Genomic DNA, 25,880 nt, shown 5'->3' on the forward strand with positions numbered 1-25,880 from the left:
GCGGGTCGCAACCAAACTGTGTCGCCAGTTTTATGTTGCTGCTTGGCGCTGTCTGGGGGCGCCCTGGGCTAGCCTGTCACTCACCAGCGTGCGTGTCTGTCTGTGTTTTATTTGCTTCCCGCTTTCGGTTCGCCGTAACGGTGGCGAAGACTGGGCCGTTACGAGCGCGCGCGAAACAAAAACAGGCTCCTGTTGGTGCTAGGCAACAAAACACAGCACAGCACAGCAGCCCAATAGCGACCTAGCGACTCGTTGTCATTGAACTCGCGGGCGGCAAAACACCGCATCACGGTGCGGTGGCGCAGCGCATCCCAACAACAACAAACACCAACAACACGAAACAAGGCATCTTAGATGATGAGCGTCCTCATTTTTGCATTACTCTATTAGGAAAACCAAACATGCGCACACATACACACAGGCACGTACTTACAGGCATCAAAGGCCGAGAGTGGCACTCAACTTTCGTGTTTATTGTAATATATACTCGGTTGTTCAATAAGTTTTGCGGTTCAATAACAGAAGACGCTGCTGGACTAGCCTGAATCCATGTTTTTATGTTGGTATACATTCTTGAAATGAATTTATGTGAAGTTTCATTTCAATCTATCAGTTCATTCGTTATTTACAAGCCATTTAGTATCGGAGTGTCACAGTATTTGTTTACAATGGAAAAAAACCTAGTATCGTGCAAGGATTATATTTTTTTTTCCTGGAAGGTTTAAAAGTAAAGCAAATTTACGAACAAATGTTGAAAGTATATAAGGACTCTTCGCCTTCAATAAGTACAGTCAAACGATGGGTTGCTGAAGTTAAATGTCGTCGTACAAAACTTGAAAAGCGATCCATGTCAAGGACGTCCAAAAACAGCAACAATACCTGACTTCGTACGAAAAATACAGGAACGAGTATTGGAAAATCTTCGAGTGACTGGAAGAGATTTAGTAGCAGTCCTACGCATCTAGAAGCAAAACAAGAGACTAAAGTGTGGTGTGAATGTGATTCTTCGGCTCCGGAACGAGTTCGCGCCCAGCGATCGGCCAAGAAGGTTTTCGTTTTATGGGATGCGAAAGGAATTTTGGTTTGTTTTATTACTTGCAAACTGGTAAAACAAAAACTTCCGATTATTATTGTAACCTCTTAGACCAGCTGAAGGAGAACAGGCGTGAAAAGATACCCGGTGTGCAGAAGAAAAAAATCCTTTTTCATCATCAATTGAACATTGAATTGTTGGAGCTTCCGCTCGTATTCGCCAGCTATAGCCCGTAGCGACTTCCATCTGCTTCCAAACCTAAGATAATTCATGCTTGGAAAGCGTTTTTCATCAAATGATGACGTCGTAACAGTTGTGGAAGCGTATTTTGCCCTTCCCTTCTATATTCTCACTTCGGGGATGGAATTCATAAAGTGGAATCTTGTACGAACTCTCGAGTGTATTGATCTTAAAGTGTATTTCGAACCATAAAATTGTGTTTTTTTATCGAGCCGAAAAACTTATTAAACCGCCTGGCAGCAAGAGGAGGTGAAGCATACAAAAAATAGGGTGGCCCCAGAACACAAGACATTACCCAAATCCGTCCCATTTTGGCTTTGGTGCCCGCACACACACACGCGCGCGCTGGCACGCGAATGACAAATTTTACAACCGGCTTTCTCTCTCTCCGCGTCCTCGGTAAACCCATTAATCACACACGCACACCTTCACGCTTGAGAGCGGCCGAAGCTGTAAGCGGCTTACCGGGGTTCGCTGATCCTGCCTCGCTGGCGTGGCTGCTGCTGCTGTCACCGTTAGCATAAGGCCGGCTCCCTGGGAGCTCCCATAGCCCGCAACGGGTTGGTTATTAGTAGGCTCCGGATCTACTCTCGACTGGCCGATACCGCCAACGCCGCTCCGGACACGACACCCCTGCCTGTTGCTACCTGCTGTTTGCTCTAGTGCGCCCCATTCGCTCTAGTTCATCCGCATGACCCGCAACGGAGTAGTCGTCGGGACTCGGGGCTACCGAGCCACGGAGTAGGAATCCTTGGCCGCGCGCCGCCCAAAAGTTGACAGAAGGGCGGTGAGGTGTGTGGGGTGCGTTCGGCGCCTGGTGGCGGTGGTTCAGCCTTCACCAAGTTCGCTGTCGTTGTAATACACTTCTGACAGGATCTGACAAATTGAAAAACGGCTGGCCCGGAGGTGCTGCCACGTGGCGTGCCGTGGCGTGCCGTGCTGTGCCGTGGCTTATTGATTATTGGTCCTTGCGCCCCGCGGTCCCCCTCCCACCTGCGGACGGTTCCGTGCCGTGCCGATATTTCAGCGTTCCAGCTCCCCACAGTGTTTCATTACACGTTTCGGTCCTCAGTTTCGTAAGGATGCGTAAGCATTGCTAAGCAGAAAGTAATATTCCGCTTCCGGTTGAATTTGTTTTCGTGTCCCCCGCACCTCTCTCTCTCTGATCGCGGACGTCCGTTGAGTTCCGTTCGTCGTGCGTCCCATTTTACGAAATCCTTCCACGTAGCGAGTCTTTCCCGGCGGGCGTCCAGGGATACGCCGAGCATCTAGACGAAAGAGAGCAGAAAGAGTGTCCCCCTATACTCGGAAGCGCACCGACAACGCGACAACGACAAAGACGACGAAAAATCGGATCATATTTTCGATAAACACAGTGCGGTTCGATTTTTGACGTCTTAGCGCGGACGCCGTGGTCGCCCCGGGAGCGATGGACGACTGCTGCTGCTGCTCTCAGGCGGATCCCACCTGCTAGCACCTGCGGCCATTTCCCGAGCCGTGCAAACGCTAGGCCAATTAGTAGTCACTCGACGATTTTTCACGACACGGTATCCTGTGGTACGATTTCAGATGGTGTTACTGTTTTTCGACGTCCTTGACGAGGATCGTCTTCAAGGCGTGTACAACCACGTGTAAATTCCGCAACCCATCTTTATAGTGTACTAACAGACGACGAACAGTTCTTATATACTATCAACATTCGTTCATAAATTTCCTTTGATTTGAAACCTTCCAAAAACCGAAAATTCTATCACTGCCTGATACTTTTTTTTTCGTTGTAAAAAGATTGCCTATATTATCCCCGATAGCCTGCAGCCCTTCCCGAGCCGTGCAAACGCCAGGTCAATTAGTAGTACTCATTTGAAGAGTACTTCGGCTATCGCGTATCGGCGTTTCGGTTGCGTCACAGACAAACAAACAAACCAAGTCGAGCTCGGGCCGGAAAAACTGAGACGCCCGTGGTCGATACCCCCCCCCCCGTCCCCCCCCACAACACCATACGCTGTGCGTGGCGTCGGGTTTTGGTGGCCAACGATCCAAAGTAGTAGCACTACTTCGCCGCAGTTCGCCGTGGCGGAACATGGAAGTGGACAATTCGTATAAACAAACAGCTCGAGAGACACATCAGCGTGCGTCATCAAGTGGCCACGGCGTCAGCCACCACTTCCCGTCACATGGTGCCTAAAATCCTAACCTCACCGTAGTGAGCGTGCGTGCGGAGAGCGGGTGGGCTGGGGGCGAATTGTTTATTAAATTTCTATGCTAATGCCCTTTTTTGGGCCATCGACACGGTAGCCGGCCCCGGAAGGTAGTACCTTCTTGGCCAACGTCGTCGTCGTCGATTTGATGTTTCCAACTACCGATATCGCATTACGCGGCGTGAGCTGGTGAGGTGGTGCGGAGCACAGTTTGGGCAGAACAGGCCGGGAAAACAGGGGGGGAGGGGAGTGCGGGGAGCATGCCATCCAATCCCCGCCAGGCGCGTGGCCTAGCGGGGAGTTTTCTTCCAGGCCTACTTCTTCCTCCTGGCCGAGCGAAAAAGGGCTGACGGCGAGGTCCTGACGTCCTCGAATGGCACCATAAAGTTAACGCAGGTAATTGGAGTGCGAAGTGGGGGGCCCGTGCTGGTGTTTCGTTGGAGTATCACTTCCTGCCCAATGTCCCTTAGTCGCATCGCATCCGCTCTCTCTCTCTCTCTCTCTCGATTGCAAAATCTCTCGTCCGAATCGACACATTCCGTTTACCCCTGCTACTACTAGTACCAGGCGTAAGTGGTCGTCGAGAAATCGTCTCTCGAGAATGAACTCCATCCGAAGAAGCGGAAAATTAGTGCTGAGTGATTGTATTCCGGCTCAACTGAATCAGTGCTCTCTATCAGCTGCGTGCTTTCACTTTCCGTGAGCAGTTTATCGAAGCGAGTGAGAGAGAGAGATAGAGCAACATAGAGACTGGACTACGGTGGTGTCACTTTACGCCGGGCATCAGAGATACTAGGTCTAGGTCTTGGGGTGGGACACCTGACGCCTGGGCCGAGACTCACCGTGCCCAAGTACCGGGTGATGCCGCTTTACACCCTTGGCCGGCATCTGGACTCGGGCAAAGCGCAGCAAAAGCAGTGATAAGATGAGACCCTCGAGCTCTGTTCCCCCAGAACTGCCCGAGAGCCGAGACCGGCAACTCAAAGTGGAGTAGCAGATCGATAGCTAGTTAGTGAAAATGGGTTACATTCCCGGGGCCTTGCCACTCGCCTCTCCGTCTGGCTCGGGCCAGACCGACTCTACGGGGCTCTGTCTCATTGGGGTCCATCCCAGCCCCGTTCGATGGTTGATTTTTGATGGCAAATGGCCGCCTAATAGGCTAGTTAGGCCGAAATAATTGCTTATAATTAAATTTCCCGCCGCTTCGGGGCCGCTTCTGCGAGGTCGCTGTGCTCGCGGGGCTCGAAGTTCACCCACCAGCGGCCGACGCCGACGTTAAGCACCCTGTTTTTTGCCGCCTGGCGGTTGGCTCGGAGAAGGTGGGACTGCAAAATGCTAATTGCGAAGGCCAGCGAGTCCGGCGAGTCCGGCGAGCCGGCAACTGTCTGTGCGTATCCCGAGCTGAGGTGGGTCAAAAGTACCGGGAGAACAAACGCGCGTTGACGGGATTGGCAGCGCCTGGTAGGAGCTACCTACATCCAGGGGTATGTTTTCGAATGTTTGACTGATTTTAGCTTCAATTGGTTCGGTTGAAATACGCCTGAAGGTATGCAATGGTAGCGCCGTTTTGCAGCTCATATTTGCATCCCATCCGCTGAGGCCTAACAGCTCGTAATATAATTTACATAGTAACATAATAACTAGTTTCATCCGTACAGCTGATAACTTTTTCGAAGCCTGACATGCAGTACCTCGTGAATGATGATATCAAGATTTTAGGCTATTAGCATGTTGTCCAGTCCATTTGGCGTTCTCTGGCAATTCGTTTGTTTCATGGTTTTTGGCAATTTACAAGCTGACGAGCAAATAAAAATGACCAATGTCTTGTGTGCGCTCTTCAGTATGCGTTTTATGTAAAAATTGTGCTCTTTCAACCAACCTTTCTACCTACCAACCAACTCATAACGAACCACAAGGTTGGTCTGAAAAGGTTTCGGCCTGATACATATGACGTACATAGTAAATAAAAGCTAGTGAATATGGTTTACATTCGTGTGACGTGGGACCCATCAAAGTTTCACCCTGTTTGGACGCGTAGTTGTGTTGACGTCAGTGTTTTTTTGTGGAAATGGACAAAATCAAGTATCGAGCGGCCATTAAAAAAATTGGGCTTGAAACGCAACATGCCTATGCCAATCAAATATGAGTTGGGTTCGGTTATGAGTACATCACTAACGCAAATCTAATCAAGAAGATGTAACATCGAGCAAACTACAAGCGATTGAAAGCGAAAAATGAAAGAAATCCTTGAATAAACTTTGTTTTGCAACGATCCTATTCATGTGGGCTTGCAAATGGCTGTGTGTATGAGGTTAAGCCAAACTTGCTTCTTTAGCGTAATCATTTTAGTCAAAGAACCTTCATTTGATAAATATGGCTCAGTCCTCTTCCTCTACGATTAAAAATAAAACACTTGAACTAACCTTCAACATGTTTGAAAAGCGGCTGAAAACGTAAATACAATCATGTTTTAAACACCTTTTCAAATGTTCACATAACAAGCAGATGTCAAGCTGTGTTATTAGGCTGGTCTTGCAGCTGGTGCATGAGTAGTTTGTTCCTTACGTTCAGTGTTAATTGTGTTACTATGAATTTAGGGGAATAACGTCCTAAAAGTCCTCACTAGCACTTAAGTAATAGATTCGTAAGACTCTTATGGTCGGGAAAATAAGAAATTTTCTAGTGTTCGGGCCACTTATATTTACTTTACAGTTTTAACAGTAGTTTGAGTATATTTTGGTGGTTTAAAATTAAATTTCAGTAAACAAAAAAAAAATATTTTTTCATTATTCTTCGTTAAGACTTATCCGATACTTAGGAGACTTAGAGATGTCTGCAACCAATGGCTGTTTGCACGAATCTGAGAACTAACCTAACCTCAAACAGGCATTGTGATGCCGAATAAATGGCCAACTAACAAACTGTTGCTCTTCGTTCGGCAGATGTTTAAATGCTCCATTGGCTGGCACATCAATTCCTGTCGGCTGCGAGTGTTCTATTAGTTTCCACTCAGCGCAAGTCAGCGATCAGTCACAGCCACACGGGCGCACGTGATCGTGTTCTGGCCGAGGAGCCAACAAACATTTTAATACGGCCAGCCGAAAGTCGAACCCAAAGAAAACCACCAAAAAGTAACAGGAGTACAAAAGCTGCTCGAACCGGCAGCCGCTGACAGGCACCAGTTGACATTTAAGACGTGCTTCCCAGGCTTCCAAGGCTGAAGGGTGGGGGCTGATGCCCCGTAACTTTGGTGTATGATGGGTCCGCGAGGCGCAAAGAAAACGAAAATGGAGAAAATGGAAAAAGAAAATGCGAATCAATCCCTTTCTTCGGGCGAGCGAGCGCCCCCCCGGAGGTGCCTCCGAGCGCCGCGCATCCCACCCCCTCCTTCTACCCCTCCTACACCATCTTCGTCAACGACCGCGCCCGTCAACGCGCGCGGGGTCGAGAAAAAAGAGAGAGGAAGTACACGATCCGCACGGCCAAAGTCGTAAACAGACATTAATTTTCGTTTATCGATTACATAAATCCTGCATTAGCTCCCTGCCTGCTGCAAGCCGGCGGGGGGCTTCTGGGGGCGCTCCACGGTCCCAGGGACCGCCCCAGGCCGGTTAACAGTGCGGTCATGCGACTGCCTCAGCTGCACGACACCGCGTGCGCCCGCGATGAGCTTTCAGCTTGAAAATGATATGTAGAAAAAACCAACAAAAAGCATCTTTCACACGCACACACACACACACACACACACACACACACACACACACACACACACATTCTCTGTCAGGGCGTTCGGACCTTTCGGAGGCCCATCATCATCACGACGACCCCGTACGACCCGATCCTCTGTGGACGGAAATGTAGACCCCCGACAGCGATATTTCGGCTCTACCAGTGACCAGGGCGAGGGCCCGGGGAGGCACAGTGGCACCTCCACGTCCACCGTCCATTGCGTAGCCGATGGTCCGCAAAGTTAATTGATCAGTCTGACAGGCTTTTGATGGCTGGCCCCCCATTATTCCCTCTGAATGGGCACGTCAGTTCGCATCGGAGCTGCTGCTGAGGCTATTGTGGGGGGGTTTCGGGTGTTTTTCAACACTCACCTTTGTTTTCCGTGCGCCACGGCGCCACTCGCTGTGTCGTCTGTGCCATGCGTGTCGGGGTTTCCTTCGAGTGTCGAACCAAACCAAACCCATAGCCCATAAAACCGCTTCACTTGAACTGGCGCAAGGCTTTCCGGACACATTCCGTAAATACATATTGCCCTTTGATAGTAAGATCGCTTATCCTTAAATTCCTATCCCTGAGAGACAAACAAAGAGAGAACGAGATAGAGAGAGAGAGAGAGAGAGAGAGAACGAGAGAGAGAGAGAGGCGCCTTGAACCGTTTTAAGTGATGCACCCGGTCCTTGAATTACCTTCAACATCTCCTTCCCGAGCCCAACCGAAGCATCATCCATCATCAATCGCCAGCAACGAACCACGGGCCCACACTGCTCGTTGATCCTGTTCGAGGGGAAAAACGTGCTCCTGACACATGGACTGAAAAGACCCGAGCCTAACACAGAAATGGCGCTAGTCTTATTGTATTCACGCTTTTTTAAGTTAGTACTAACCTTCAGGACCAACGTAGTACGTTGGTTAAAAAAATGTGTCGATATATGGTGACTCTGGATGACGAAACATGGCGCCCATCACACCACACCGGAATCAAAACGATCGTCATCCGAGTGGAGTGCTACTGGAGAATCTTCTTAAAAACGCTCGAAAGCACAACAATCGATTGGAAAGGTTATGGCCTCGGTACTCGGTACCAAGTGGTTCAAGGCAATCAAAACGATTGCGAAACTACATGAATTGAACTTCGAATACCTCCCCGATGCGCCATATTTGCCAGATTTGGCTCTGGTTGTTCGCAGACCTCAACAAAATGCTCACCCGAACGAAGATGTTACCGCAGAAACTGCGGGCCTATTTTGTGGCAAAAGATAAGTCGTTCCACAAAAGCGGTATTGATGACGAAAGCCTATTTTGAACAACGACAAAAACACGTTTTCACGTCTTGGACTCGGGACTTTTCAGTCCATGTGTTACTGTTTCGTCCAGTACTATAACCACTACTCCGACTCCGAGGGGTCGCGACCTCACCGACGCGTGCGAAGCAAGAGGACAGTAATCAAATCAAAAGCATCTAGAGAAAAACCCGCCCGAGAGAACCTAGAACTAGCGAGGAAGAACGCACGCCAAGCGAAGGGGTTAAGGCTCAACGTCCACGAGTCTCCCTAAACTGCCTGGAGGGTGTTGAGCTCACCGTTTTTTTTTTTGTTTGTTTTCTGATGGTTCTACGAACCTGCGAACCTGAGAGAACCCATCACCTGGCTGGGACCACGCTTCCCTTTCGAGGTGGAGGTTTATTTTGGTAATCTTCTCCCGGTGCCAGTACCCGGGGTAGGGGGGGGGGGGCGCTTGATAAATGAAGTTGGGTGTCCCGGGCCTTCCCGGGCCTTCCGGAGTCACCTTCCGCCGGGTGGCCTTAGTTTTTGCTACGGGGCCCCCCCGGTCGTCCTTTATATGAAACCACTTCAATCATAAATCATAAAACACGCCTCTATCGCATCGGGTCCATCGGGCATCCGCGGCCGGTGGCAGTAGGTCACAGCCCCTACACCCCCCACTCTCCTCACCCCTGGCTGGCTCAGCAGGGTTCGATGCGCTCAATCCCGCGCCGCCAAAACCACTCTTTGACCGTGTCCGATTTGGCCGCGTTGATTGCTGGACGTTAATGATGTTTTGAGTGGCCACCCGCGCGCCCGCCCGTCCGAAAACCCATCACTCTGGATGTCTGACTCTGGGAACACAAGGATCCTCTAAGTGCATCCCGTCGTTTCTCTATCGCTCTTTCCATGTCAATACACATGCCAAGGGCTTCCCAAAATGTTCCCAACAAAGCCCCTTCAAAATGTGTGAATGATCCTCCTGCCCGGAGACCGTGCGAGGCAAGGATTCGAACTGCGGATCGCATAACCGGCGCTATAAGTTGCCACTCTGCCGGACAACAAGTGCCGGATGTACCGTCGGTCGGTCGGTCGCAAGTTTGTTTGGCCAAAAACCGCACACAAACAATGCTTAACGGTATCAGAGGTGGTCCTCATGCAAATCTCTCTCCTTCTCTCCAGCTCTCTCCAGCTCTCTCTCTCTCTCTCGTGCGATGTGAGATCGTACCGCTTGTGCTACGTTTAGCAGCGTTAGCGTTTCGATCCCATTCACCTGCGGCAGCCCCCGGTTGGCCTTATGCAATGGCGGCTGATGGCTGGTGCTTGAAGATGAATCTTCAAACATTACGTGGCGCGTTGGCCTGGGTGGGTGGGATGCCCCCGGACCATTATCTTCGTCGTGCAGTCTGTGTGTTTCGCACATTCTCACACACGCCGCGTCGCGCGCATATTTTTTGGACAGAGCAAGTGTTCAGCGCCACACACGCCACAGTTCAGAAGAACCCGCCAACCCAGCCACCAGCCGTGGTCGTGAAGGTGCAGAGTCTTAGATAACACATTCCCAGATTTTCACGTCTTCGCGCGCCAGTGCCAGTGCGGCCAGACCCTTCACTTCGGTTCGCGTGCGCTCGTATCTGGCCGACGGATCGTGAGTAGAAGCGGCAACCCCGGAATGTTATTATTTTCCGATCCGATATGATTGCTATCGGCCGGCGCTTCACACAAGGCCCAAGTCTGGTCGGCCTGCCTGCGACCTCCGGCAGCCGACAGCTCACAGGACTCGCCCGGGGCTTGCTGGGGCCGGCGCAATCCCTGATGTGCTGTGATCCGATCCGGGCAGGGATTGCCAGACGCCTTGACCCCCCTCCCCCGTCCTGTGTGTAATTAGAGAGCCTAAGCGCCGCGTGATTATGCCACCTTGGGGTGCCTCCCTTTGTGACTGTTGAACCGCTTTCGCTTTCATTTCGACCATTTTGCGCGACGGCCCTTTGTAATGTTCACACGGGCGACCAGGCGGGCGCGAACACAATGGGGTTACACGTCAGGCCCGAAGGTTCCGAATCCTGGTAACGACTGACCAATTCTTCGGTTGACTTCCCGGGCCAACGCGCGCGCTATACCTGACGCTGACGTTCTGACGTCCATTGACTCCGCGTGAGACCGCGTGTGGTTCTTATCGAGCCTCTCGAGCCAGGAACAAGGACTGATTCCTCCCACCTCCCACAGTGGGTCTGCTACTGCTGCTCGCACGCGATAGGTTCCGCGAGATGTGTGGCCCGTGACGTGGCGCACGTCGTCGCCACGGAGTGTCGACGGCATTTGCATAGAAATGAGAAAATTACCGTGGTCGTGGACCGGGCCGCCATTCAATTCACGAGAGCGTGAAAGTGAAGCCATCTGAAAAGCCCGCAGAGCCCGGTCCCGGCCGCGTTGGCCTACTAATCACTTGGTCAGGACGCACGCTGCCCCTCCAACGGACTCCCAGCCCGGGCCCGACTGACGAAAGTACCGCACCGACCTGTCGTTAATCTAAAATGTCCCAACTAAGAGCGGGCCCACTCCTCCATTGTGTGTGCTGTGTGAACACGGATTGTATCGCGCTGACGCGCCACGAAACGGCGAATCGAAAGCCCCACGACCCCCGCCCCGTCCCCGTCTCCGTCCCGCCACGCCCCGCTTCCCTTACGTCGACTCGCTCGCTCGCTCGCCGGGTAATGGCGGTAATTTATTTAAACGAACGCCGGTGCGTGACTTCCACGGAGAGTCCACTCTAAACGCACTAAACTGCAACACATTTACAAGTGTCCACACCGGCCGCCCGCGGCGGGGGGGGGTGGAATGTCCACCACCACACAGTGACTCGTCCCCGTGACGAATGATCCACCCCGCGTGCCCCCACCGGTCCAGCGTCTTACGCCTTACGTCGGGGGAGTGCCCCGGGCGGCGGCCGCGAGTGTCGAAATATGTGGGGAATAAAAATGGCGTAACTAAATGAGAAAGGGGACACACGCACACACACACACAGACAAAAGCGTGCGCAGTGCAAAAAAACAAAACCAGCAGGAGCACGGAGCAGGCGGGCTGGGGGGGGCCGGAGAAAATGCTTCGTAGGGCAAATGTTTAAATTAACTTAAGTACCGCTAAATTCGGCCCGGGCAAGAGCGCACGCGCGCGGCAAGAATAATTGACCGACCGACGTAATCATGATGGAAATGTTTATTATATTGCGTCCGTCGGCGTGTGATCGGGGCTGAGGGCAGAGCACGCGGGCTGACAGGGAGTACGCAAATAAAATCCTGACCTGACACACACACACACACACACACATAACAGGTTCCTCCGGGATTCTTCCGGGGGTGACATCGGGACCAAAAACCGCGTCAACACATGTCTGGTGGAACGCCCGACAACGATGCTCTCTGGACCGCGCAGTAGCACCGCACCTTGCCTACGCAAAGTTCCGCCGGTACCGATTCCCAGGGACCTACAACCTGTTCGTATAACCACCACACGTCAAAAGCGTAAACCATTACCTTCGTCATGAGCTACACAATTACAGGGTTATCCATTTTGTAGTTAAAAAATCACAGGGCTGGCACTTTCCGTTTTTTTTTTTCGAATATATCTGTTAACTTAAATATCAAACGTCTGGTTAAGTGTCTACCATTTTAAAGAAATTAATCGTTTAACAACAGAACAGTGTATAAAAATTATTAAAACTTACTACACAACAGCGGGGATTATGGGCTGGTGGCGTCATGGGTTCGTATTTTTTTCCAAAACCGACGAAGCGAGGACCACTACCGTCCATTCCGAACGATACCACCAGATGATAATAATCTTTTTTTTTCTGCAATTTAAGACATTGACTTAGAATATTTGAGGTTTCAGCAAGACGGGGCAACGAACCACACTTAACATGAGCGGTGTTCGATCTACTGAGCTCAGTTGGCCACCAAGATCATACGATTTGACCCCGGACATTTTCTTGTCGGCCTGCCACGATAGATCACTGTCTATGCTGGCAAGCCTTTGAAGCATTTAAAAAATAACATTCGCCAAGTTGTGGCTGAGTGTAAAAAAGTCCTTGAAAATTTTCTTATCAGATTCGACTGCTGCCATAGATCCCGAGGTGGCCATGTATTGCACGCATAATGGCAACGTACAAACTTTATGATAAAAAAAAATCACTTACAACTTTATTTTTCATGTGTTTCTTCAAAGTTCTTTTTTGAAGCGCGAAAATAAACAATAATACATAGCGACCAACTTGTCAGTATCAAATCTATATGCTCCAAAATAGGGCTGCAAAAAGACGACAGCGCGTGTTTGTATTATTTATGTTTCTTTATGCGTTTTTAACGAACAGAGCAACTAGCTATCGCTATCGGACTCTCTGTAGAGACGAGGCAGTGCTAGATGGCAGTGCTGACCTCCATTAGCACAGGTTGCCAACGACGATTTTTTGCGATTTCTCACGATCCCCATCAGCAGGTCGCACCAGTTGTAGCCCGATTCTGGTGGTGATTCTGCTATCTTCTAAGCAACGCAAACTCCATCCACGAATCAACCGCCCGTCACCAAAAAACACCGTACATCCAGCGGTAGATACCACGATGGCCAAAACCGATTGCCCACCAGGCCAGGGTGACGGGCAGCCACCGGCAAACGGCTTGGGCGCATCCCGCCAACCTTGGAGGGCTTGGCACACGACCATCGCAAAACGACCATCGTTAGAGAGAGCCTACCACGGAGAGGCACGGGTGATGTAAGGCCCAACGGGGCCTCCATCATTGATGGGCTGGACTGTCGGACCGCGCAGCACCTCTTTCACCAGGCATCCTGGCCTGGGTCGGAGTGGCGTAAAATGTTTACCACCTTCGAGTTCGAGGTGCGTTACGCGCACCCTTGAAGAGCCAGCTAATGATTTAATTGGGCCCCCTGGCGCCCAAGACAGAGAGAGAGAGAGTGGGAGCGGTAGAGTGCCCCTCAATGGGCGCGTACCTCTCGTCGATTGGCAACTTGATTGGGCGATTACTTACGTTTTCCAGGGCCCGACCTCGGTGCACCGGTATTGATGGTTCGCGGATATAAGATTATGTAAATCCGTGGCCGCCACCGGACCGGATTGCCCACAGATCTCCGCGCGGCGTGGCGGTGGCGCCCCGAAAGAAGCCTCTCCGGGTGGCAAAGTGAATGTTGCATTGTGAACCAGAGGACCCTCTAGGTGGTCGGTGGTGATCCGCACGCTACTCCAAAAGCCTAATCCAATGGGCTGTTGGATGGGCGCGGGTTTGGCTTTTTGTGTAGTCCAAGTCCAATTTCACCAAGTCGGAGCTTGGGAGTGGTCTAGCCGCGTTGGACCGCGAGTTGCCAAAGCTTCTATGGCAGGCCGGGCCGTGGCCTGCAGGGGTCGTTGTGCAACGACCTCCCCTCGGCAGCACCGAAGAAAACTACAAACGATACATCCCGCCGAACGGTCCATCCGCCCAGCGCCACGCTGTGGCGCTCCAGGCAATGATTTATGAGAGCACTGGAGCCCACTGATGAGCTGCCCCGGCTGACTGGGTCGATCTGTCGCGGTCGTGATCCATCAAACCATCAGCCTACTGGCCGCCACCACGGAAAGTGCGTCTGGTCTGGTGTCCGGGGCGCCGCTCAGCGTGCTGCTGCTGCCTCTGCTAGGGAATGGAGACTTTGGCCCTTACGTCATGGCCCGTATCCAAAGAGCCCGGCTCCGGATTTGTGTCGGACTCCCAGACGACCAGGCGGTCCCGGATGCTCATTGTGCCGCAACCATACCACACAACGGCGCTAAGAGGCTAACCAGGGGGCTCGCCAAACAAACCCGCCGACTTCCGGTTGCTAATGAGAAATTAATCATTTTCGCTCCAAAAATGGCGCCCCGTCCCGGCTGAGGGCTGGCTCGACACAACGTCCACAACGTTTGCTGCTCTACCCTACCCGCTGCCGGCACGTTTGCCGCACCTGTCGCACCTACAGCAACCACACGCTAATAGCGTAACGCGCGTTACTCAGTTAACGTTTCGTGTGTGCGTGTATTTGGTTCATTTGGTTGCGCGAGTCATGCCCACGAACGCACCCCAAAAACCACACCACCGAACAACCTATCGAGAAAGATGGAAGACAGAAAGAAAGAAAGAAAGAAAGAAAGAAAAGAAGAGAGAAAGAGAGAAAAGGAAGGAATTGGAACGAAAACAATGGCACGCGAATAAAACGCAAAACGAGAGACAGAAAAAACCACATCAACAAGCCGCAGCACACAAAGGCCAAAAACGGCTCATAATGAAAACCGTAAACGAATGAAGACATGACGTGTGACTTTTGCGTATTTATACAACCTCTGCTTAGAGCCTGCGGGCGGGCGGTGGCGGTGCCGCCCAACGCCCGCTCGTACGCTCGCAATGCCCGTTTAATGACGTTGTCAAAAACGCGAACATGTGTCATGGTTCCAGCGCGTGAAACGCGCGTGTTAATGTTGATCGAAAAACGCGCCCCGTAGCAAAGGCCTCGACCCGACGCGGCATGTGTCGGCTGCTCCGGCCTCCAACACAGGAGAACAACATCACAGGGTTGCATTATTTGCTGGCGTGAGTTTCGGGACTTTCGGCGTGTCTGACAAGATGCACTCTGGGGCAGCAAACTCTGAACCCCAGTCCTCGGGAACCTCTGGTCTCTCGGGCTCTGAGAGGTCTGATGTTCTCCTGTCATTTTCCACACTTTCAAAACATAATGGCTGACAATGAGAGAGACCTAAACAGAGTGAGTGTCCAACCGGCCATCGGCCTCGGCGCAATTTGCAACTCAGCAGCTAGCGTAACACTGACGTACAAACAGCGCAGTGCTGTTCGATAAAGCGTGTGCTCCTGGTGTGCAGCAGGTGTCGACCCGGTTTCAGGTGGATCGCAAGTGGATGCGAGGGTTCCACAAGACGGACGCACCCTGTGAATTATGAGCTCACAGCGAACGGAAACAACGTTTACGAAGTAATGGACGACCCGGTCGGTCTCGGGTGTCACGTCCTGAAACACGTCTCTCCTGCGAGCGCTGCAAACTCATCGTATACGTACTTCCGGCGATTACGAACCGGCTGCGTGCCGCAATCGTAAACCATCGTCCGCAATCGAAGCCCCTTACCGTTTGGGTAACGTAAGGCGACAGCCTCGCGTTGCCATCGTCGCGTTGTCCCTGGTCCGAAAATAATAAACCGTTTGGCAAGGCGCTGTTCTAAAATTAAACCAAAGCGTACGTGGCGATGGGTCGATGCAATAGCCGCAGGCGAAGGTCGCCACGAACGTGCCTGTCGCTGGCAAAGACGCGCGCAGCACCTCTCGCTAGTTGAGCAGATAATTAATGATCGAGCTGAGCCGGCCCCGGCTTCGCTGCAAAAAAAAATGGCTGGCGATGACTGTCAGGAGATGGTCCTGTCGTGTGTGTTTGTACTTCTTTATGCTCCCTTAGTTTTACCTTTAGCTTTCTCTCCGACTGTCGCCCTTTCCTGAGGCCATTTCGAATGGGGCCGTCGAATATCGTCGAAACGAAGAAGTCGTCCAGGCAACCAGACACTCGCCGCACGGTTACATGCTCCTTCGTTGACGGTCCACAAGTCCACCGGCGGATGACCTTCCCGATAAACGCTGAAACGCTTCAGGTGCCCAGATTAATAACGCTCGCCTGCAGACCGTGCTAGAGAGACCTGAACCTCGCACTACCACCCGTAGTGCGGGCATCGCGCTCAAAAACCGCCCAAAAGCTGTCAATTTCTTGTGCTTTATGTGGAATGTTGTTGGAAGTTCGACACCTGCGTCAAATGTGTCATGATCATATCTTCTTGTTTTTCAATCAAGTTCCATTCAATGTCTGCGATATTCAAAACAGTGGCAAAAAGGTGTTAGGCCTGCCAGCAAGTCAACTCAATCAACCAACTTCCCCGCCCCAATTGACAGAGTGGTGATCCTACTAGTGCCAGCTAGTGGTACATCTAGTGGAAGTATTGTTTAGTGTGAAAGACTTTTTGGGCTTTCCGAACTGATATCTCTTTGAGCGTATTTTCCGCCACTTCACAGCTGTCTAACTCCAGCTCGGCTGGTGTCTCGAAAGAGGTCGCTCCGAGCCGCTGGACGCTACTCAGAACCTGGGCAGGCGTTGAAGGCCAGGATGCTAGCCGGGGACTCGGCTTCAAGGCTTTCGTACCGAGTCGCTGGCTAGCTTGACGGTACTGGTTGACGCAGTAGCTCCTATAATTCTGTTTACAATCTTTTTTTTATTAAAACTGTTGGTAATCCAGCTGCCTTCCGAATTCCCCATCCGAACGTGAACGTTCCATCCTCTAAACAGATTATACGGCACACGGCACCGAAAGAGAGAGAGAGAGAGAGGGAGAGACGGCAGGGATTAAAACAGAACAACAATAAAACAAAACAAATTGCCATCAACGAATTAGCGAGTCAGTGTGATGGCTACAATGCCTCCGTTACCTCGTGGCGTGGCATTCGATCCGGCACCGGATACCGAACCGAAGCTTTCCAGATGTGTTCCATTAAAAATCAACGCTCGCTGCTCGCTGCGTCCAACGGCGCTGGGGGCCTCTGACAGCGCAATAACACTAAACGACGCTCTACGGTTCTTTGCTCCACTCCACACCCACACACTCTTCCATTCTGTGTTATGTTCCCGTTCCGTTGATGGTTTGTTTGGGGCAAACAAATATGTAGTGTCCGCGTTACTGCTGCCTGCCTGCCTGCCTGCCTGCCTGCCCCTGGCGTACGTGTGCACATTATTATAATAATTTTTGCTCTCTATTCTCCCGTACCTCGCCCTGTCACTCTCACGCCCGCGTGTCCGGATCTCTCCCTGGATGCGCAACCTCCGTCCGTGTGTGTTTAAACTGAAGTTTAAACACCGTGTGATTAATGTGCCTTACTTCTGGGAAAGTGACGCGCCCTCGAGAGCGTGTGTCTGCTGCAGCGTGTGTGGTTGGTGGAAGAATTAAAGTGGTCTGCTGCCTCTGCAGGTCGTCCCGAGTACGGTACGGTTTGCATACGATGGCAGGTGGCTTTCCGTCGGTCGGCCGGCCAGCCGACGGGCAAGTTCGCTCCCTACTGGTGTGACAATATGAAGATTCACGTCCGCATTCACGTTACACCCCAACAGGTCCATCCACGCCAAAGCCCACCAGTAGTCGTTGTTCCCAGCACGTCCGATCAATTACTTCGGCCAACCGGGTTTTGGCGGAGCTATCTGGACGTCGGTCGGACGACCTGGACCTGGACCTGGATATCAGATCTCTCACTCATCGAGGCCACCAGCCAGCCAGCTCGCCACTCACACAATTCGTAATTTGAAAAAACCGACGCAAGAACAGCAAAAGAAACTGTGCGGAGGGGCTCGATGGGGCTGATGATCTCGTGCGGAGAAACTGCTTTCCCTTTGCGTCAAAAACTGAGCACCGACCCCGCCCGCCAGCGAGCCACGTAACTAAGGCAAAGAGCAATCCACCAGAAGTGGAGATCTCTTATCCAGACGACGACCCCCGACGACACGCACCTACACCGGATGAGTTGCGACTGCTTCTCTGTGTCACAGCACGACACCGCAACCTAGTTCTTTTGGGAACTGGGACCCACTGATTGGGCTGCGTGCGTTTTCATTATCGTAAAAGGGGTTCAGCCTGGTTGTGTTTCGAACCGGGGCACTGTCACACGCCGGTGTGCTACGTAGACGATTACGCTATCGGTGCGTCACTCGGAGACCATCCATTAATCGATTGCTGAACGGTGCCGCCCGAAGTTGGTGCAGTGTTTCGTTTTGGTTTTATGCTCGCCGTTTTCTCGCCCGAGCGCCCTTTGGTCGGCTTTCCTGGCCGGTCTCCCGGGCTCCCCGTGCAGGCCAGTCAAGTCGGAGGTGGTGGCTCTAGCGAGCTGCGGAGTTGCGGATTGCACCCAGATGAAGCACGCGAGGCGAAAGTGGTGCTCCTGCCGCTGCTGCTGCTGCTGCTGTTTCGGCTCGGCTCGCCCTTGATGCTCTTCACAGCGACCCGGTCGGGCGGCACCCGGTAAGGGCAGAGGTTGATGCCGATGAGTTAAGCCGCGTACCATCCGTTACGCAAATAGACCCCCCCGCGAGCGATGAGGTTTTCCAGCTCGGATTTTTTTTTTTGCACTGCCAGCTCCCCGCATCCGCGCCGCTTATCTTACCTCGCCCCGCTCCGGCCGGCTCCGGCGTTTCGAGCGGCGGATTGCAATCAGCTTAACTCATGTGTGCGCGCTCTCACAGAGGTAGGGTCTTACACGGGTCTCCGCTTCGTAGTTTGTAGTTTTTAGGGCCGCCGAAAATTTATTGTGAACCGCGTAACGTAAACACAAAACCAAGGCAAAAACATATAAGACGAAACAGAAACGAAAAACCATCTGAACGCGGGGAGAGAGAGAGAGAGAGAGCGACCGAGAGCGAGAAAGAGAGGTCCTAAACATAAAACATAAGACGCGCGACCGGACCAAAGGCGGGCGCATCGCATCAGGAACGGAGTGACGGTGGTGGTGGTCGGCTCGGTGGGGCCGAGGCGGCGGCGCGATTTCCGTCGACGGGTTGTCTCAAGCGCTGTACCCCCTCCCGCTCCCGCTCCGTTCCCGTAGCGCGTTTTCCTACCGTGCGCGCTCCTCGCTGCTCCCCCGTACGCGTTTCACGTTAGTTAACACACTGGTTTTTTTTTGTTTTCACTCCGCTCCCGGGTCCCGGCCCAACCCATTCCCCCCCCTCTCCCCCTTTCCCCCTTACCCACCCTTCTCACTCCTTGGTTACTTTCTTGCATTTCTCATCTCTTCTGTGCGCTTGCTTTGCTCGCGTATTACCTTTTTTTTTGTTTGGTCTGATTTGTTTCGGGTTTTCTGCGTCTCATTTTGCGGCACGGAAATGGTGTGTTGTGTGTGAGTGCTTCTTGGGATAGTTTTCGTTTTGTTTTGTTTACTCCGAGTGGGGTTTTTTCCTTGTTTTTTTTTTACTTAGAAGAACGAACCGGGCCGTATTTATTAAATTTAGTTAATAGTTACCTTAATCTAACATAACAAGATTATCCTAGTCAATATGTGGCATTTCCTCCATTTCAGAATAGCCTTATCCAGGGCTAACTCGGCTGCCTTGTTTTTATCTTTGGCTATGAATTTGTTCATTTTAGCAACACAGTCACAAGGTCCAACCTCGATCCGCGAGATCCTTGCGATCCTGCACACGCTCATACAGGGTGCTCAAACTAACGTTCTTTTTTTCATTTGGCTATAAAAACAAAACGGCTGAATATTTTTCGATGCTTGAACTTTTATTTGAAAGGTAAATTCCTAAACATTATGTATAAAACACAGTTTTGGTTGCAGAATATTGGGAAATAAGAAACATTTATTTCCAAAGTAGTAAGTCGTCAATTCATTCGTCAAAAGCACATTTCATTGAAGCTCACTTCCACCTCGGTTCTTCGGATGGTTCTTCGGCAAAATTGAAGCTAAGAACTTGGACGGCATTTGGTTTCAACAGGACGGCGTTTCGTGCCATACAGGTACAGCCACAACCGATATTTATGTTATGCGAACAAACCAGCAACTATTGCCGACCTCAAGATCCAAATTAAAGTTGCTATTGCCGAAATAGGACCAGATACAATCGAAAATGTACGCAAAAATGGGTCGACCAAATGAGCTACTGGCTACTGCCAATCGTGGTGGACATTTGACCAAAATTGCTTTTCATAAAAAAAATTGAAGAATCAACTTTTCAAACAAATGTTCAAGCAACGAACAATATTAAGCAGTTTCTGTTTTACGTTGCCTAATAAAAAAAAAGAACGTCAGTTTGGGCAGCCTGTAGAACCTAGGCCGCTGCGGACTTGGTTTACGGGTTTTGTTTCAACTCTTGTGTTCAAACAAGTCCCTACCGGGCAGCTGTGTCTCGGCTCGGCGACTTGTCAAACGCACACGCCGTAGCTACGCGGACAACTATCTACGGAGAAGGCTTCGTATCGGTTCGAATCGAAAAATCCTGCGCGGAGTGTGGAGAGAACGCATAGAACGCATAGAGGCTCTAGTCGCGAAAAGTCCTCCGCACTCGCTGACAATAGGGCCGTGGTACTGGGAGTCGGGGGAATCGAACCCAGCAACGCATGTATAGGGAACGCGCACTCGCACCAACGATCGCAGCCGCCAAAGCAGATGACGCCAGATCGGATGGAGGAGTGCTGCAACCTCGAAGAATCCGAAGACCAGTGCAGCTACCCATTGCGCTGTGCTTTTTGGTTTGTTTGATGCGCATGCGGTTTCAGGGAGTCTGACCCCTTTGCATCACGGCCCGGTGGGGTGAGGGGGGGGGAAGGCCGTAAATCGTGTTGGCAAATAAAAATGGCTCCCTGGTGCCGGTGCCGATGATTGATATTACGATCCGACGTTGACGATCCGTGTGGTGGCAACCGGGTTACGTTGCCAAACCGTAGCTCCTAAGGTGGTTGGGTGAACGGGTTCGGTGGTTCGGGGCATTCAACGGTTGACACCTAGCAGTCCTCGCCCCCCCCGGTCGACCGGCGACCGGCGCGATCTGTTTCGACGTATATAGCCGCAGCGATTGGTATCGCGTCGCGCGTCGATGACGCAAGCCACGCTGATTGATGAGCGAATGAATCCCGGCCCGGCCGACTGCCGTTTATTGTGGTCACAGAGCGACGGCTGGAGCTGGTCACGGTTAGTTAATTGAATCACCTAAACGCTCAGTAAACGTTCCCACCGCACCGCATTTTTTGCATAATCAACCGTATCATTGCGAGAGACCTGCGGCCACCAGCTGGGTGCATCTTTCCATCCCACACTCTGCGGGCGATTGCGGTCACCTAGCGACATCGGATAGTTATAGGGCTCGGGCTACAGCTAATCCGGCTCCAGTGGGTCCGTTTGGCTTAGACGTTGCTGGCTAATGGACACGTCGCCGGCTAACGACACGTTGTGCGCGATGCGTGACAGCGACATTCGCAACAGATGCGAACTGAACACTCACCCGGAAGCGACAGAGAGAGAGAGAGAGAGCGGGCAAACGGTCAGCGGCTCGCTTCGAGTTATTTTTGGGATTTTTTAGCCGGACGGGCGAAAGGGCCCAGCAAAACCCTGACACGCAACACGTTTAGTTGCGCCCCTGTACGGGCACGGTTCTTACTGATGCTCGATGAGGTCTGTTCGCAATAGTATCGTAAAAGTGTGTTTTCAAAAATTATTTATTTACCATATTCAGACATTTATTTATTTTATCCCCTTCAAAGTAATCCCCATGCAACGCCATTTTGTGTTTGCGCACAGATCCCGGCCTTTTCTGGCGGATTGCTACGCGCAAAATTGCGCATAACTTGCACGTAATGTTCCTTACTGACCGTTCTACCCCGTGGCAAGAACTCATGATGTACCACGCCTCTGCAATCGAAGGTACCTTCAGGTACCGCGAACTGTACGTTCACGTTTGACTGAACTTGGTGCGTTTTCTTTCGGTCTAGGCTCGTGCGGCAGCTTCCGTTGGGATGATTGAGCGTTGGTTTCCACGTCGTAACCATCAGACCATCCGGCCTCTGATTCATCACCAGTTATGCCGCTCTGGAGCAAAAGTTGGGTCGTCGCGAACATAGTCCAACAATGGCTCCTGAGCCATTGTTATGCGATGCCATTTTTTTTGGTCGAAATTGAGGCATTTTGGTATCAATTTCGTGGCGACCACGATCTCAAACCCAAAGCAGCATGGTAAAACGGTGCTTCGACGATTGGCCGATTGACGATTTTCGTCACTTCACAACAATGTTTTCGTCTGCTGTTCCGTGGGCAACCGGCACGCTCTTCGTCGTCCAGCACCTTCTTGGCCTTCTGAGACCCATTTTGTACCACCGATAAACGTTGCCATAAGCCACAGTTAACATTCGGACGGCGTCTACTTAAGTTTATTTTTCACACAATATTTGATACAGATTCTTTGTCATCCATTTTTTTGGAATGGACAAAAATCGAATCATATTTGGGGGCCAGACGAAGCATAAACGCTTGATTTGACATTAATCTTTAACGTCAAATCGTTTATGCCTCAGCGGACATGTAAAACCAAGCGTAAAACCGAGCGTAAACACTGTTTGCAAACGCTTTGTTTACAAACACAGGATAATGTAAGTTCTTATTTGCTGGTACAGAAACAAAATCTAAAGAGACAGAAAAAAATATTCAGAAATCAACTTACCTCTTCGATTTCTATTTTCTCGGGTCAAAAACACGAATGTAAACATGTTTGACATTTCCACGTGACCACGTGTTTTATACTTTGCCACACGAAGCATAAACGATTTGACCATATTACTTAATTTTACGCTCGGTTTTACGCTTCGTGTGGCCCCCAGTATTAGTCAAAATAGCTGTCAAAAATTAACTGAACATTAAAAATGGCCGAACCTGTCGGCGTAGGTCATGAGACATGAGTCATGAGTAAGAACATAACACGCGATACTTTTCGAACAGACCTCGAACGTGCACTCTCCCGCTCGCTTTCTCTCTCTCTCTCTCTTTCTTTCTCTTTCTCCTGTAGTTTAATGATACTTTTCGAGATTCATCCATACGGCACCGGGAATAGGCGTGCGTCCACACGCGTCCTGCTTACCCCCGGGGAACAGGATTGAACATTTCAATCGCAGTGCAGCGCGGCGGTAATAGATGCGCGTGCTGTGTTGGCCACCGTGTAGGCCAAATAGTACAGGCAGACGATAGTGGGTCCGGCTAGGCATTAATCGAATGGCCGGGGAATGACCAGGGAACGCGTCACGTCACGTAATCTCTGGTCGCTATGTCCGAACGCACCGGTCGACGACGTCGCTTTTACTTTCGGTGTACCATTCACAGGCACCTCGTCGCAAGGGAGGGCCCCGCTCCCCCTGTTAATCGCATTGTGGTGGCATAGACGTACGTACCGATAGCTCTCACTTACGAGCTACCAACGGGTGGGTACCCCGAAATGGGAATGGGGCTCGGGGCGCGTTGATCCGCGTCCTAAGCAAGCGATCATTTTGTGTCGATTGCGCAACAGTCCGCGCGGTGCCCGGCGCGGGAGACCATCATCATCGTCCGCGCTGGACGTCAGTGGCCCTAGAGCGCTCTCCGCGCGAGAATTCCTGGCCCTGAGCCCGGCGAATGTGAAATGGATGGGCCGAGGTCCGCCGAAGATGTGCCTATGCCATGGCGGCGGCCCTAACGGCCGCAATGGCGTGTGGTAATTTTTGCGCGATACCCGGATGGACGAGAGGACTCGAGCTCCCGGTTCCGCATTACCTAATGCGGGCCCAGAGCCGACTATCAAGCTGCAGCATCTGCATCAGGGTGTAGGTGCATGTGGGCTCATCACCGTGGGCATCGATTTGAAAGTCCGACAACGACAGCAGCGGGTTCTGCCGGAGCCCTGTCCCCCGGGGCGACAAGCACAACGACTACCTGCCGTGGCCGTCATGTAAGGTCCGCATTCTGAGTCAACCCCCTTTTCGGCGAACGCGTAGGCCTGGTCACACTTTGTTGCCGTGCTAGTTGCCGGGTCGGTGAGCTGTGACACAACGTGCTGTGCTGCTGCGCTGACACCTTACTGTTACATACTTCGGGAGCTTCTGCTACTAAAACGCGAAATGAAACGCCCCCAAACAATGGCCCACTGAACGGCAAACTCCGGACAGTTATGGGGTTTTTGTGTGGAACGTAACGATTGCTGCTCTCTGTCACAGGGTCCTCTACAGCAATGTGCCTCAAAAGTAACGGGAATTTGGATGTTTTTTTTTATTTCTAAGCTGGCAACAGACTGTCTCCAGCATCTGTGTCAAATCATACGTCAAAATGCTAATTACTGTGTTTGCGATACACGAGGGGTCCAAACTGTTACAAGTGAATACTTCGTTTCTCATATGGTCAGACACTGTTCAACAACGCAGTTCCAGTAAATTTTTCGAAGACTACCATCAACATCAACTAATGAGCTCAATATAACCAAAGAATTGGTTCTTTAAAATCGTCAATTGACAGTTCGAGATCTTGCGACCTTGTTGGAATATCGGAAGGGTCTACAGGAAGGGCTTTTTGAGTGACCGTTTTTGGACCTCAGCAAAGTGAAATCTCGATTGCTGCCAAGAACGTGATGTTTTTGCATCACATTTTGCATATGGTGGAAAAAGACGTTGTGGCATGTTTTGAGAACAGGGGAAAAAAACGCCGGCACAAGTATAGTGCCTCTTTGGGGGACTACTTTTTAGGGATGAAATGAATTTAGAAGAATAAAGAGATTTTCAGTTACAGGTAAGATCCGAGCAGCAAGACCTAGCACTGGCAAAGTGCACTCCCGTGTGCCCGTTTGAAGTCGTCGCTGACGAAAGTAATTGGCACTTTCACGAGGGCGAACTCCTAGTGCACTTGACACTCCGGACCTTTCGGTTGACCCAGCGACCCGCGACGTGGCGGCATGCCACCAGTGGCCAAGGTCGGAGCAAGGACTCAACCAGCGCAGCGCACTTGCTTGCAGTGATTTATGCATTCTCCACACATTCGCCGCACGCCAACACGATGTGTCACGCTCGGGATAACGCGCCACATCAATCATGCGGTGCTCGTTGAGACAGGCGTTGACAGGCCGGCTCTGCCCTTTCAGGCCGCGGCCAGTAGGGCACAGAGCCCAGCCGCCTACATGGCCCCTACAGTTGGTCGAGTGACACTCTCTGACACTCTTCTTCTGGTGTGACGTGTTACATCATCGCTCATCACTTTGGACCTATTATTATCGTCTCCTAAAGTGGTCCTAAAGTTAGATTTCGATTCCACAAACAGGAAAACCGCTGATGACCGACCGACCGGTGCGAAATTGCTTCACACCAATTTTGAGATCTTCCGCTTCGATCTTCGATAGCATCTTCGCAGCCGTTACGCAGTAGGGATCGATTTGAGCGACAGCCAGGCATCGCTAGACGATGGCCAGCCATTCGAAACTGGAAACTGTCTGCGCCGTCTGCGTCTTGAAGATGCCAACTCCAACTACTAAAGTAGCATCTCCGGTGGCCGCTTAGCGCTTGGCTCGGTTCGCTGATTACCCCCCCGCCGCGGGGGGCCCCCCCCCCCCCTCTCTCTCTCTGCACTCTGCACCGAAAATAGCTTCTTCCTGTAAGCTGGCGTGCGACGCATGCCGCACGGTGACATCACCCGCGGCCTCGGACGTGAAAGGTGTCCCTGGCGCGCCGCGGCGAAAGGCGTGTTTGTGTGTTTCGTGTGGTCGGCGGCAGATGCGATCGCGGGCTACACGGGAGGCTATGATTATCCCGAATGGCCGCCTCGCTGAACCCCGCTGCTACTGCCTTTCTCTGTATGGTTGTGGGGCCTC

At 51.6% G+C, this 25,880-nt stretch overlaps 1 protein-coding gene across 1 annotated transcript in view; it reads left to right on the top strand.

Annotated features, from left to right (window-relative positions):
* LOC128274232 (RYamide receptor-like) overlaps positions 1-25,880 on the top strand; it is a 44,086-nt gene that overhangs the window by 2,011 nt on the left and 16,195 nt on the right. The window lies entirely within an intron of this gene.

Source organism: Anopheles cruzii, chromosome X, assembly GCF_943734635.1.
Source record: "Anopheles cruzii chromosome X, idAnoCruzAS_RS32_06, whole genome shotgun sequence".
In the NCBI taxonomy this organism is placed as follows: domain Eukaryota; kingdom Metazoa; phylum Arthropoda; class Insecta; order Diptera; family Culicidae; genus Anopheles; species Anopheles cruzii.